At 35.7% G+C, this 15,280-nt stretch overlaps 2 protein-coding genes and 1 long non-coding RNA gene across 4 annotated transcripts in view; 1 reads left to right on the top strand and 2 right to left on the bottom strand.

Moving 5' to 3' along the window:
* Positions 1-15,280, bottom strand: part of rab6ba (RAB6B, member RAS oncogene family a) — a 213,720-nt gene that overhangs the window by 158,198 nt on the left and 40,242 nt on the right.
* LOC141386287 (uncharacterized) overlaps positions 1-15,280 on the bottom strand; it is an 816,166-nt gene that overhangs the window by 770,470 nt on the left and 30,416 nt on the right. The gene's annotated exons all lie outside the window — the stretch shown is intronic.
* Positions 9,217-13,617, top strand: LOC141386404 (uncharacterized). Its single transcript, XR_012408358.1, has 3 exons — positions 9,217-10,156; positions 10,261-13,064; positions 13,262-13,617. It is a non-coding gene; the product is annotated as an uncharacterized lncRNA (long non-coding RNA).

Here is a 15,280-nt window from a genome sequence, read left to right as displayed (position 1 = left end):
TCAAGTATGTTTGCACAGGCAGAATATTGGTGTGATGTCATAAAACCCATATAATAAAGCAAATGACTAGAATTGTTAGAATAAAATTGTTTTATGCAATGGTCATTATTTAAAGCAATAATGTGATCTCAAACCTTTTAATTGTAAGTACTCCAGCACTTACAAAACATGTGACCAACATGGATAAAACTACGTTCAAACACTGCAGTATTACCATAAGTAGATTATGTATTTTTGCCATGTTTCTTTCCTAGCTAATAATAAAAGTCCACTTCTACTTGCTTTCTGGACTTCAGTCCCATCACCTCATTCCCTTTGTCCCAGAAATAATCCCAGATTTTCAGGCACTTTTGATGTACTATGAGGGAATCATTGAGCAGGATTTGGAAGGCTACTACATGTAATCCTCTTTCTGCAAAAGGAATGAATGGAATGAGTAAGTGATTTCTCCATCCATGCCCCATAATGGTACTCTCAGAACTCAAATGAAGCTTGAAGATACATCTCTTTTAAAGATTCACTTGATGGAAAGTATCAATTCTTTTTGATTATAGTTTTATATTTTATGCTATTTTCTCTCTTTTAATGAAAATAAAAACATTGATCTAATCGGATACTTAAAACAGTGACTAAATTTTAATTGTTATAGGTCTCTTGTTGTCCAAATGCAATATATTGCATATGTGTAGTGGATTATTTGAAGCTAAAATCCTAAAGGTGTCTTGCAAATTTTACTCATCTTAGATGGCCAATCTTTACTGAAAAGGCCCACTTAGACCAGTGGAAACAATAGTTTCTTGTGAATCTGCAAAACCTGGTTCTTACCAGTATACATTCAAAATAAATATGGTCTACCATACTGGTTATTTTGTTGGTTGGCCATGGTGGGAAGCAGTATCAAATCATATGCTGATTGATATACAATGAGAGAATATACACTCACCGGCCACTTTATTAGGTACACATCCAACTGTCCAACTGCTCATTAACCACCCAATGCATTTAGACATGTAGACATGGTCAATACCATTTGCTGCAGTTCAAACCAAGCATAAGAATGGAAAAGAAAGGTAATTTAAGTGACTTTGAATGTGGCATGATTGTTGGTGCCAAATGGGCTGGTCTGAGTATTCCAGAAACTGCTGATCCACTGGGAGTTTCACGCACAACCAACTCTAGGGTTTGCAGTGAATGGTCAGAAAAAGAGAAAATATACAGGGAGCAGCAGTTCTGTGGGCAAAAATACCTTGTTGATGCCAGAGGTCAGAGGAAAATGGCCAGACTGGTTCGAGCTGATAAAAAGAAAGGTGTGCAGAAGAGAATCTCTGAACGCACAACACGTCGAACCTTGAGGCGGATGGGCTACAGCAGTAGAAGACCACAATGGGTGCCACTCCTCAGCTAAGAACAGGAAACTAAGGCTACTTGCTTAGGCTCACCAAAATTGGACAAAATAAGATTGGAAGCCCTGCCTGGTGATTAGTCTCGATTTCTGCTGCGACATTCGGATTGTAGGGTCAGAATTTGGCATCAACAACATGAAAGCACGGATACATATCAACTGTTCAGGCTGGTGGTGGTTGTGTGATGGTGTGAGGGATACTTTCATGCCAGACTTTGGGCCCTTTAGTACCAATTGACCATTGTGTCAATGCAAACGCCTACCTGAGTATTGTTGCTGACCATGTCCATCTCTTTATGACCACATTTTACCCTTCTTCTGATGGCTACTTCCAGCAGGATATCGTGCAATGTCGTAAAGTGCAAATCATCTTAGACTGGTTTCTTGAACATTACAATAAGTTTACTGTACTCCAAAAGGCCTCCATAGTCCCCAGATCTTAATCCAATAAAGAACCTTTGAGATGTGTTGAAACGGGAAATTCGCATCATGCATGTGCAGCTTATAAATCTGCAGCAACTGCATGATGCTATCATGTCAATATGGACCAAAATCTCTAAGGAATATTTCCAGTACCTTGTTGAAGTCACATTAGAAAAACAGAGGAGGATGCAGGGTGAGCAGCTGCAGGGAAATTGCATAACCCTGTAGGATAATTTACAGTTAAACCCAAGGACCATGTACGATGAACAGGAGTCAAAGATATCATTAATTAAAGAGAAATTACTGAAGAAAATAGTTTGCAGTCTCATAAAAAGAGGCAAGCTACAATACTGCCATGCAAACAGTCTCAAATCAAAAGCAATTAATCTAACAGAAGGTCACTAACTACGTCATGCATTTAGGTAGAAAGTTTCTAGTTGGATCTTTGAAACACTGATAAACTTTGTCAATATCCTCATATGGAAATGAATTTCAAAGCAAATCTCTCAGTGTTATTTAGGCAACAACAATCATGGGTCAGACCCAACAGGTCTCTACAGAGAACTATTCCAGAATCAGGATGAAAACAAAAAGTGAACTCTTTCATAATGCACTTAGAAAGAAATACAATAAAAAACTCTGAGCAAAAATAGGCACACACATACACAGAGAATGCATATTCACACCTCAAGATCCTGGCATGTAATCAGTATGATCCATTACACACACTGTGAGAGCAGAATCTACAGTAAAAGCAAATACAAACTAGAGCAGAATAAAACTAGGGATAGTTCATTCAAAATTTTAAATTCGGTCATCATTTTCACACCTTTTACTTCAGGGGTGTCCAAACTCGGTCCTGCAGGGCCTGTGTCCTGCTGAGTTTAGCTCTAACTTGCCTTAACACACCTGACAGGAAGTTTCTAGTATATCAAGTAAGAGCTTAATTAGCTGGTTCAGGTGTGTTTGATTAGGGTTGAAGCTAAACTCTCCAGGACACCGGCCCTCCAGGACTGAGTTTGGACACACCTGCTTTACTTGAATCAAACCTTTATGAGTTTCTTTCTTCTGTTAAACACAAGAGGAGATGTTTTGAAGAAAGCTGGAAACCTGCACCCATTGCCACCCTGCTGAAAAATCCAGCTTAAACCAGCTTAGGCTGGTTGGCTGGTTTTAGCTGGTCGACCAGGCTGGTTTTAGAGGGGTTTTGGCCATTTCCAGGCTGGTTTCCAGCCATTTCCAGCCTGGTCTTAGCTGGTCAGGCTGGAAGCCCAGCCAAAACCAGCTATGTCCAGCTTAAACCAGGCTGGTCAAGCTGGTTTTAGATGGATTTAGCTGGTCATTTTCCAGCCTGACCAGCTAAGACCAGGCTGATAAGATGAGATCAGGACCTTTTACTCCACTGCAAACAATTCTCTGCTGAACCTTTCACTCTCCAGAAGCATGGCCTAATGAAGCGTTTTAGCTCTATGGTATAAGGGCAACACACACACACACACACACAAACAAACACATACCAAGGAAGTCACATCGGTTTTGAAATATATGACTCCAGAGAGGGCTGTGATTGCCTTGAGAGAGAAGATGGGAGTCGTATGTCTGCCATTTGAGGCCAGTCAACCAATAGAGGCTGCTTAATGTTTCAATGTTTAAATTAGATTCCCTTCAACCGCGGCGACTGCCTGACTGGAAACTAAAAGGCTCAAGAAAGTCTAACCCCCTGAAGTGTGTCCAATGAGATCAGGTGAGCATGAAACTTTCCTGCTGACACCAGCGGCGAAGCAAAGTGGCCACAACATGCAAAGATTACATAAAGAAAACACAGCCAGAAACGCACCAGTGTGTCGCTGACATCCAAGAGAAAATCCATTATTGTGAAAGAGTAAACTCATAAAAAGACAGAACTTGACAAATGAAATGAATATTTTCCACCAGAGCACACTGAAATCAGTCCTCCAAATTACGAGACAGATAAACATGACTGATTAATCATTTACAGGGAACTAAAGAAGTTCCAGGCAGGTTTGACAGTTCCAAATCACCATACTGAATGATTTTAGTTAGTTCATATATGTTTAAAAGCAAAACAAAAGGCTTTGGATGAAATGCGTAGAACACTAGAGATGTATCAGAAATCACATATGTATGTGTATGCCTTTAGGTCTAGTAAGCATAGAATAAGAGGTCTGATAAATAATTTTTAAAAAGTATGTACACAGGATTTGTAATGGCTCTGTAACTAGGCATAGTTTAAGCAATATTGATAATTTAAGCCTCTATAGTTGTTTAGAGTGTATAGTTCTATAGTATATACAGGGTTTCTGAAGATTTTGTTGAGTCAAATTAAAGACTTTTTAAGGCCCCTTTAAGACCATTATAAATTAAATTTTAGATTTATACAGGGCTAAAAACTACTGATTATTTCTAATTGTTACAATCACCAGCATTGTAGATTGCTTGGAACCATTTACTTTGAATCAGAACTAAAAATCTGTCGCCATATAGACTACAAAACCTGCCATGCACCACACACTCACACTTGTTCCAGTTTTCTGCTGATACACCAGTGCAGAGTCTTGCTTAACTGTACTGTGACATTTTGTTTTGACCTTCACTTTGTTTTGTTTGTTTAAATTGCTATACTGATCATTCGCCTGTTTAATGACCACGACTCTGGATTGCCTGTATAAATCTGTTTGACACTGTTGACTGTTGCTTGCCTGACCATTTTTGAATAAACCCTGCATTTGGATCCGCACCTCCTTTGTCAAGGTCCCATCACATTACACTAATGGCCTGGTTGGGCCAATGGAATTTATTTTTGCTTGCCACTAAAAATAAATATCAAATGTAATTATTTCTCAGCAACATACTTTAATGTGCCGAAACAAAAAAACTCTAGTTGTATACACTATTTGTTTTTAGAATGTAAGTCATTTTAAGACTTTTTAAGACCCTGCGGATACCCTAATATAGATCTACAGTAGGAATATTACATGAATGATGCATGCACATTCTTGTGTGTCACAATTCAATGGTTCTATTGCTTTGGTAATAACATATTAAAAATACAACATTTAGTCTTGATTTTTATTTAGCCTTCACTGTCATTGTTATGGGATAATCTAAAGGTAATATAAGTTGATGTGATGGTATTTTTATCAGTTCAGTACTCCTGATCATCTTAAATGTGTAAAGGAGTCAAGTAGTTTCTCCATCACACAAACATATTTTCTGCATCCTGTGTTACACTGTGATGGGCAACATTGTGACTATAAGGAGAGAAAACAAATGTTTGGGGATTCTGTTATTTTTATGTTCACACCTTGTGACATCGAGTCCCGTTTTTAGTTCATTTTGATGTTTTGGCTTGTTGCATTAATATTTCAATAAAACTGTACCAGAGTCTGTTTGGGAGTGCACAATAGAATACACAAATTCTTGAGAAGTTAGATAAAATTGATCAAATAAAAGAAAATTATTAAATAATAAAAAATACATGAATCTATATTTTTGAAACCAACGTACTAAGCTTTTAAAACTACAATGAAAATACTGTGCGAAGCTACTGAGCAATCCTTTAATATACAACCTCCCAACTCCAAACACAAATAACAGATAATATTAGGAACAATAGTAGTCAAGAACATTTCACAATACATTCTCATGTTAGCAGACACATTACAGTTTTACATGTGACCAACAAATATTCTGCAAAAATAAAACAGCTAAATTAATTATTTTAACAATTTCATTACATAATGATGTGGACATATTATGATTGCGAGGGGACACATGATATGCAATTAACCATACTTAAAAATATTATAAACCTTAGCAGAAGCTGTCTGACACTGATGTATTATGCAGGGGTGGACTGTGGCAAGGCGGGCCTTTGAGACAACTGCCCCTGATATTGGCTGATTTATTATGTTTTAATAAATGCCTGATGGTATGAAATGGGTACACAACAACCTTGCTTTGATGTAAGATATGCGAGTGTTGCCTTTGATAAAAATAATTAAAAAATAACTATCTATTTTTCATTAATTAAATAACATCAAATAACATTTGAACCCCTCCCTGTGTACACAGTGTTTTAGATCCTGTGAGAAGGCAATAAGTGGCATACATTTAATATAATGATGATAAGGATGAATCAAATGGGGATTGCTGTGTTAAATGGATTCAATTTTTAATTCCTAACATTATTTTAATTGAAAAAAAAAACCTAAACCTAAAAGTGGGGCTGCACAATATATCTTTTCAGCATTGATATTGTAACATACGAATCTCGCAATAGTCGAATCGCAGGATCTGCAGTGAAACTAGGAATAAGTTTAGAACATGTGTTTTGTGGAGTCTAGGCATGGACGATAATGATTTCAAGGTTTGTCGCGGTTTGGAAAAGTCAAGATTTTAAAACTGCTAAAATTAGTATATGTAAGGTTTTTTTTTTAAATATATATTCTTTATGTGTTGTAAAGAAAGCTGTTTTTTTAACTAATGAAGAGAACTGAACTCAATTATTTATTTTGACTATTTAACCTGACCTGTTTACTGTTTGAAAATATTATAACTCTTTCCTAAAAAAAAATATATTGTGTTCAATGGGGAAAAAACATTTAAAAGACATTTAAAAAATAACTTATTTTAGAGCAGCAATCACAATACTATAATACAGTGAAACCGTGGTATTTTTATCCAAGGTTATCATGTGTTGGAGAAAGTTACATTAGAAAGTAATGAGTTACAAAATTGAGCTACTTCCCCAAAAAGTAACTACTTGCGTTACTTAGTTAGTTTTTATAGTAAGTAATGTGTTACAGAACTTTCAGTTATATTTTCTGATCTGACTGAGGCTTGATCTCTTTCAGAACTATCAGGGCTTTTTCATCTTTTTTAAATAGAGGTCTGCAATTAACAACATACTGTACAACCTTCATTTAAAAAAAAATAATGTTATCTTCGGAGAACTTTCTGACCCCAGAGCTATGCAAACCATATATACAGATTAATAAAAGTTTAAAGCAATGTGTTTGCTACTTTTGTACTTGTTGTCTTATTAAAAAGTAAAATCACTGTTAATTCAGATTATCCTCTTTCCCTTTTCTTCCATGTTTTCGAAATAATGAGAATTTTCCATCACGGAAAAGCAAGGCTCTGCCATCTTCATTTCTGTGTGTGGTGTTTAACGTGTCTATGTTTGTTTTTATTCAGCAATTTTTAAAAGCGAATTAACTAAACTAAAAAGTAACTCACATTACATTACAGTAACTTAAATATTTTTACTTCATTTTCAAAAATAATGTGTTACTTTGCTCGTTATAGAAAAGTATTACGTTACTCATGTAATGCCAAACACTGGTTATCATACCATCAGAAATGTGTACCGCCCATGCCTGGATTGTATGGAAAGTTTAAACCCTAATCTAACGTAGTGAATTATTTTTTTATCTCTGTGTAAGATTTTAAGTGGATTTAAACCATTTATGCACAATAAATTATAACATTTGCAGCTTGAACAAAGATCAATTGTACCTAACTATTTATAGAATAGTGTTATTCTTACATTAGGTTATGATATTTCTGTACATCAATACTCTTAGACTCCACCGAAAATGCCTATTTCATTGGTAACTTTGTTCTGTTGTAATCATCTGTGCTTGTAATTGGTCTATAATATTTTATGCAGAAGCACTCTCCAAAAAAATTGTCCCAATTCATGTTAAATAATGAATTCTTATGAACCATGAATCATTTATGCAAAAAAAAAAAGATTGAAAGGGAATTTTACATTTTAAAATACACATTCGCAGTCATAATTGGTGCACGTTTTGTCCCATGTCTCAAAAATCATATCTAAAATTTAACTCTAAATAAACATACATGTACAAATGATTTCGTTCTCATGTAAGAAAGCAGAGAAGAATTTATACTCCCACTGAAGCAGACTTATTGATCTTTCCTCTTTTTAATATGGCAACAGAGCTGGGCACACATTTAATCAACACAGGCAAACTGATTCGTCAGAGGTCTGAGCAAAAGAACACCTCAACTGTTCACAGCTCGACCCTGCAGAGTGTGTCATACATAAAAGGACACGGTCCAAGGGCACCAGACAGGAAGGATTAGATACGAGGTGTTTTTCTTGTCTTCTTTTCTTTCTAATAGCACCCAAAATTGTCATGTCTTTTTTCATTCTTCTCAAAGTGATGCCAGCAAAAAAATATATGACAGGTTTTTGACATGAATCAAATTACAGCATACATCCTAGACAGGGTGGTAATTATACGAGGAACTTTTGCCAGGCTCTGCGGAGCGATTCTAACCCTCCTCCATGTCTCTGGAGTCCATGCGTCATCGAAAGTGACGTCCCGTTCGGAGCAGCACTGCTGAATATTGCATCTCTGTCTCCTACTCTTTTTCTTCTCCGACAAACTCGTATGTCTTCCTTACACTTTCTCCCCAAGCTCTCTTCCCTACTTGTTATCTGATTTCCAAACTATCTAGTCTTTGTCTAGTTTGTGTCTAGTTTATGCAGTGACTCATTGCTGTTGAACTAAGTTCCGTCTGTTAAATTCAACCCTGCAGCCAAGACCCTGTAAATGTCCTCTTTTTTGTAACGGTGGCCTCCGTGCCCTTAGCGGAGCCTCTCCATCTGTAGCTCCGTCTGTGGCCCGACGGCTCTCTGACCAGGAAATACCCCCTATAGCTCATTATCAAGGTAACAAGGTGGATGAAGGTCAGTCGGGACATTTCCTATCTTCGTCTGTAAGTGTGACTGCCTTGTGAATTGAGCAGCCCTATGAAATGGCATGTGTCAATAAATTATTACTTGACTCTTCACTCAACTAATAATATTCAATGAAATATATTAACAGAAAGGCTGCAATAGATAATACTTTAATGAATATAAATAATATAATAATGTATAAAGGGGTTTTATTCAGAAATGAGCATGTTTTAGAATTGTTTAGAGTATTTGAATACATTTCTATAAAGCTCTGTATGCACCGTATTATGAATTTAATGTAAGTAAATAATTGGCTTGGGAATAGTTATTTCTTGTAAATATTAGTATTTTCATTCTTCTAAATATTCTTAATATTTTCTTAATTGTTTTACAACAACAACAACAACAATAATAATATTATTATTATTATTATTATATTTTGTTATTATTATCATCATTGTATTGTTATTATTACAGTTATAATTTTTTTGCAATAATAATAATTATTATTATTATTATTATTAATATTATTATTACTATTATTATTATTATTATGGCACATTCCCCAGCAACTGGGTTGCAGCTACTGTTAAATCATCTGAAAAAGCCTAAGACCCATGCCAGATTGTTGTTTATTGATTTCTCTTCTGCTTTTAATACTATGAAGCCACATTTGTAGGTTGAGAATATTTTTTTTAACTTCTCTTTTAAACTTCTTCTTAGTCTTAATATTTGTGGATGAATTCTGGATTTTTTAATAGGATGTCTGCAGTGTGTCAGAGTCAGTGGTACTCTATCTGACTTTCAGTATTTGAGTCCCCTCAAGGTTGTTGCCTCTCATCTCTTCTGTTCATCATGTATAATGATTGTCGGAGTATGTAAGGGAACTGTCATATCATAACATATGCTAATGATTCGGTGATTGTGAGTCTTCTCCACAATCAGGATTTAGGGCATGGCCCTGTTGTGGAAGAATTTACTTCCTGGTGTGATAGATTTTCTCTCCAGTTGAATGTAAATAAAACAAAATACATGGTGATTTTGTACATAGATTACAGGAAGGCTTCCCCAACCCCCAGCATAACAAATATGAAAGGTTTGGACATTGAAATTGTTGACACACATAAATATCTAGGGGTCGTTATTGACAATATGTTGACATTTCTTTCGAACACCCAGGTTGTCTATAAAAAAAAAGTTTAACAAAGGCTGTTTTTTTCTGAGGAAACTTTCGTTTCAGGTTTGCACCTCTATGATGACACTGTTTTATAAAGAAATTTATTTAATCTATTTTATCTTTGTGCATTGTAGCTTGGTACGGTAATCTGAGTCTGTCAAATAAGAACAGGTTGAGTAGACTGGTGAAGGTGGCAGGCAAGATCATCGGTTTTAACCAAACTGGTCCAATAGTAATTTACCTTAATTATGTTTTAAAGAGAGCTCAGGGTATCCTATGCACCCCAGATCACCCATTGTACTCTGTGTTTCAGCTGCTGCCATCAGGACATCATTTTAGAGTTCCTATTTGCAGGAAAAATAGAACTAGAAATCCTTTTATAATGGTGGCCATTAGGTCAATAAATGAGACCAAATCAGTCCACCCTAACCCAAACACAGGAATGTTCGTTATATTTGCCTAATCATTTACATTGTAAGCATCTGATAAGGACTAAAAATCCCTCCTGAATTAGATAACCAGGGCATCCTGTTGAATGCTACTCTGATGATTTATTTGTTTTGTTCTTTATTTTGGTGCGATTACGCCGCACTTAGATTAAGCTGCGAGTCCTCATCCAGGTCTAACCTGTGTTCAGATGGTTGTCAGAACAGGATGCCCAAGCTTATGGTGTTCAGGCCTCCTGCATCCTTCAGCATTTGTGTTATGTGCAACAGAATTCCCAAGCAGCAAGTCAATCAGCTAATTATTCAGCTGTAATTGGTGTCAGAGGCCCATCAATATCAGCAGCCAGCAGAAGCAGCCGAGTCACGCCTCACATTAATCATGTGTACGTGTCTAATGACTGCAGCTCTGAGAACCAGAAAGCCTCGGAGTACTGACAGACATGGCTGCCAACTTCTGCCGCCACACAGATCAGTTTAAGATGGAAACCATCCAGGTAGCATTTTTAATTAGTTATGCAGCATCTGGACAGAAATACTGTCTACTAGGGGATGTGAAACCAATTCAAACCACACCTGTATGTATATCTAAATATCAAACATTTGGTTAAAAAAAAAGGTCAGTCATTTCTATAGTCCCTTTTCACAAGACTGTTAAGACGCATTTAACCGTCATCATAATCTTAAATCCTTAAAAGTTTTTAATATTTTGATTTTAAAAAATGTATCAATATTAATATGCATTTATGTATGTATTATATCATCTTTGCGTCAAATTACAAAAAACGAATTATATGGGGCTGAGAGTAAATTTAACATTATTTTCTCCTCTGGCTGCCGTCATCAGTCTCACACTATGGTTTTCCTTTTTCTGAAAGTCTTAATAACATTATGGATTTATCCTTTTATTAGTTCAGCAAATAGCATTGTAAAAAAATATATGTTGTTCTCTCCCATTCACTGCGCTCTAAGTTTATCTAACTTCTGCTGCTGAGAAACCACAAAAATGTAAAAAGGGTCAATATTCTATGATCCCACTTGTTCTCCACAGTTGGTATTACACTGTGTCCAAAAAACATGTGACACAAGATTCTGGCAAAAAGCTATTTGGCTGTCCACACCAGACGTGACATGACAGAAAAATTTAAATCCCAGAGCCCTTCAGAAAAGTGCACTGCACGCCCAACTAAATGGACAGATTAATAATCTAATAAATAAATATAAAAAAATGCTATTCACACTCATGCTGGCAACATTTAACACTGAATAAAACACATAATCAGCATCTGAGGTGCTCATTATCATATTGGTTTATGCTGTTGAACCAGCAACTTCAGAGAAAAAGAAATTTCAAAGAAATTGAAACTGTTTCTAAAACAAAGACTTCTTATGTCATCATTGTGGGTGGTTAGGACAAAAACACCTTTTAACATGGAAAACAGCATGACACAATGATAGAATCCATATCTGGATTGGTGACAAAAATAGCAAAAATCCCACTAAAATGCCATGATGAAGAAATGCACACGGTAACAGAAGAAGATCTCAATTGCAACATATTTACAAAAGCAAAAGACTTGGAATCCATGAGGCAAGAATTAGTGTTGCAGCTGAAAACAAATAAAAAGAACAAAGGAAGAACCAAACTGAGGACTTACATGGCTAAACCTGGAACTAAACCAGGCACAGGAGAACACAATAAAAGTAACCATTGAAACAAAGCAGCAACAGGCTCAAAGCAAAGATGTGCTGCATCCAATATTGCAGCATTTGGACTGTAAGAAACAGTATTTGAGTGCTTGGGTGACTAAGTAGTCTTGTAAGTAGTCACAAGATTAATGTAAACAGCTCAAAATGAACACTCACTTCCTAACCTTTTTAATAATTATTGTTGGGTTCAAGTGGTATTTGTAAGAAATTGGATGCAAGTAGAGTACTCTGCTGTTAAAAACTAAGCTCACAATTGTTTGTTGATTTTTCACCACAGCTCAATTTACCATTTATGAGACCAAGAGAAGGAACGTTTGATTTGAAGTCAACTGACATAAATGTATTACTAATTCAGACATTACTGATTTCGGACACAACAGTGATCTGAATTCTGAACTGTCTGCAGCTCTACATTAGAGAAAGCATTTGAAAGCATTGCCTTTCACACACAATCAGATTACAGTCTTCACATCCACTGCCTTTGTCAAGATATGTGTGACAGTCAGTCGCTGTTCATGGAGTCCATTGAAAAGAATGAGTAGTGCATTTTTTTCTATGCCCACTATATTTATCCTTCCTATAGCATCAAAAAATTCAGACTACTCTAATAAAACACTATATTAAATAATAGATAAAGCCAAAACTTATGTTAAATGACATATACGCTAAACAATGACATTTATAAAGAAAGACTTCGTCTCAATATTTGTGTAAACGCAAAGCCTCTTTAGCTATTATATGTGCTTATTTAGCTAAAAGTTACTTTCTAAGCGCTTTGTTCAGTTGGAAGAGTAAAGAGAACACTAGACTCTGTAACAGGTTTATGACTCTTTTAAATGTTCTTTTTCCGATTAATTTCTGAAGCTTTCAACATATGCAGTAATAACAGCGAGAAAAGGTTGGATTTCGTACAAATTATTTTTAACTCAACTACGACTTTAATTAAACTGCCACATTATTAGGCATTAAAGGGCACCTATGATGAAAAACACTTTTGTAAGCTGTTTGGACAGAACTGTGTGCAGGTAGAGTGTGTTCACTGTTATATGGGAGTGAAAGAAACACAAGTCTCTTTTTCAAAGTTTACTAACATTATATATTCCTGAGATAATGGAGGAAATGGGTTGAATATATTTTAGTTAGAAGAGCTGACTTTGTTGCTATAAATCACAGGTGTCAAACTCAGTTCCAAAAGGGCCGTTTAAAAGTTTAGTTCCAACCCTAATTAAACACACCTGATCAAACTAATTGAGTCCTTCAGGCTTGTTTGAAACCTACAGGTAAGTGTGTTGGAGAAGGGTTGGAACTAAACTGTGCAGTGCTTCGGCCCTTTTGGAACTGAGTTTGACACCCCTGTTATAAATGAATAGAAGATGATGTTCTGATAGATAAATATATGCTAATGTGTGTACATGTATATGGTTACACTTATTCATATTATGAATAACGAAGATGGTCACTTGGGATTATTCTGGAAGGAATTATATTATGACGTGTTCTAACCCTGGATGTAAATAGTGTTTTAATTTCCATTTATTTTTGATTATTATATTTTATTTTAACTTTTTCTTATGCTGTTTTTCATTTTATAATTTACAAAATTTGAGTACTACTGTGTAGTAAATACACCTGACAATAAATACATAATTTTTATACTACCTAAGCTCACATACTGAGATACCAATGTACCTTAAAATACTGAATGATTGTACTCAACTGAATGTTCAAAATAAACAAAGTTAAAAATAATAAAATAAATAAATAAATAAAATAAAAATAAAATAGGACCCAAATCCCAGATATTTTGAGGCCCACCGCAACGTGACAAAAGAGTGCGGTTTGACTAAAAGTTGACTAAAAGGTGCCACGTTTCCATAATTACATATATACACAGATATTTAGAATTTTTTTTTGCAAAGAAACTGGGATTAAAACATGTTTCAATTTTCTGTGATCAGCTGCACCACAATAATTAATTGTATAAGTATAAAATGTTTTAAATAAAGTGAATGTTTGTAAAAAAGAGAGTAAATCGTTATGTAATTCTTAACCACTATTAGGGTTGGGCTGATAGACGATGCCATCGTCCATTGCCGATGGCCGACGAACACCACGATGCTGTGCCGGCATCGTGATCCTTCGCCCCGCACCTGTTGCAAATCCGCTCGCGAAAAATATACCCTCAGGCCCTTTTTACACTAATAGGTCTTAGTTTTTAAATGGCATTTTAGAATGAAAACGATCCACATCCACACTGCCATTTAGCATTTCTGAGCAGCCCTCCTTCCACACTTCCGCTGAAAACACACATCACATGACCACACACACAGGCACACACACATACACACACGCACACACACTGTCATGCGCTCGAGACAGCGGGTCCAGGCAGTCAGCGGGTAAGTAGAATGTTTCAATATTTTACTTTTACACTTGTACTTAGTAATTTTAGCGAACACCTCAGATACTGTGGGCTGGTTCTTGTTGGTTGAGCACCTTTTTCACCAACCAAGTTTGTCAACTCCATTATGACGACACAGATCACTTTGCCTATTCACGAGTCCAGTGAAAAAGTGATTGACAGGTGGTAATTATGTGTGTAACTCATCTTTATTCATTTACTGTATGATTTGTTTATGGGTAAAACAAAGACCATGCGGGTCAGGTAGTGAAAATGGTAAGCTACAAATAATTAATTCGTTATGAATTAATTAATTATTCATAATTAATTCACTGCCGCCTATGATGACGATGCCATCGTCCATCGCGATGTTTCATACTAGCCATCGTACGATGCCAAATTGGTCGGCATCGGCCAAGCCTAACCACTATAATCATCACAGCCGCATAGTGTCAATTGATGTGCATATTTGCGTGTGTGTGTGTGTGTGTGTGTGTGTGTACTGCAAATGGCATTTGTGAGACGTTTCAGAAAGACTTGAATGTGCACCACAAATACATTAAATAAACTAACTTGCTATAATAAATGATCTAATGAGTATTTTGAGCTGAAACTTTACAGACACATTCTGGAAACACCAAAGTCTTCTCTTACATCTTGTAAAAGAGATAAAATAGGTGCCCTTAAAACAAAGAAATTAACATTTTATGTAGTTTTCATTTTGGGTTTAGTGAAATCAAGCAATGTTTACCTATTGGAGCCATTCGATAGCCCAATAGATAGTCACAGAATCTCCAATCAATATGTGGACCATTAACGTGTCAAATAAACACTCTAAAACTTTAAATAATAACTAATCAGTCATGGAATTTTGAAGTGTCAACAATATCAATGTTGTAAATTTACAATATCACAACATATTGAATTATTGAATATCGCCATATGTCTAGCCAATAAACTTAACCGTTACATAGAACTAATAAAAGTT

The sequence above is a fragment of the Danio rerio genome, chromosome 6 (genome assembly GCF_049306965.1).
Source record: "Danio rerio strain Tuebingen ecotype United States chromosome 6, GRCz12tu, whole genome shotgun sequence".
In the NCBI taxonomy this organism is placed as follows: Eukaryota; Metazoa; Chordata; class Actinopteri; order Cypriniformes; family Danionidae; genus Danio; species Danio rerio.
This window is presented reverse-complemented; position numbering and strand designations above follow the sequence as displayed.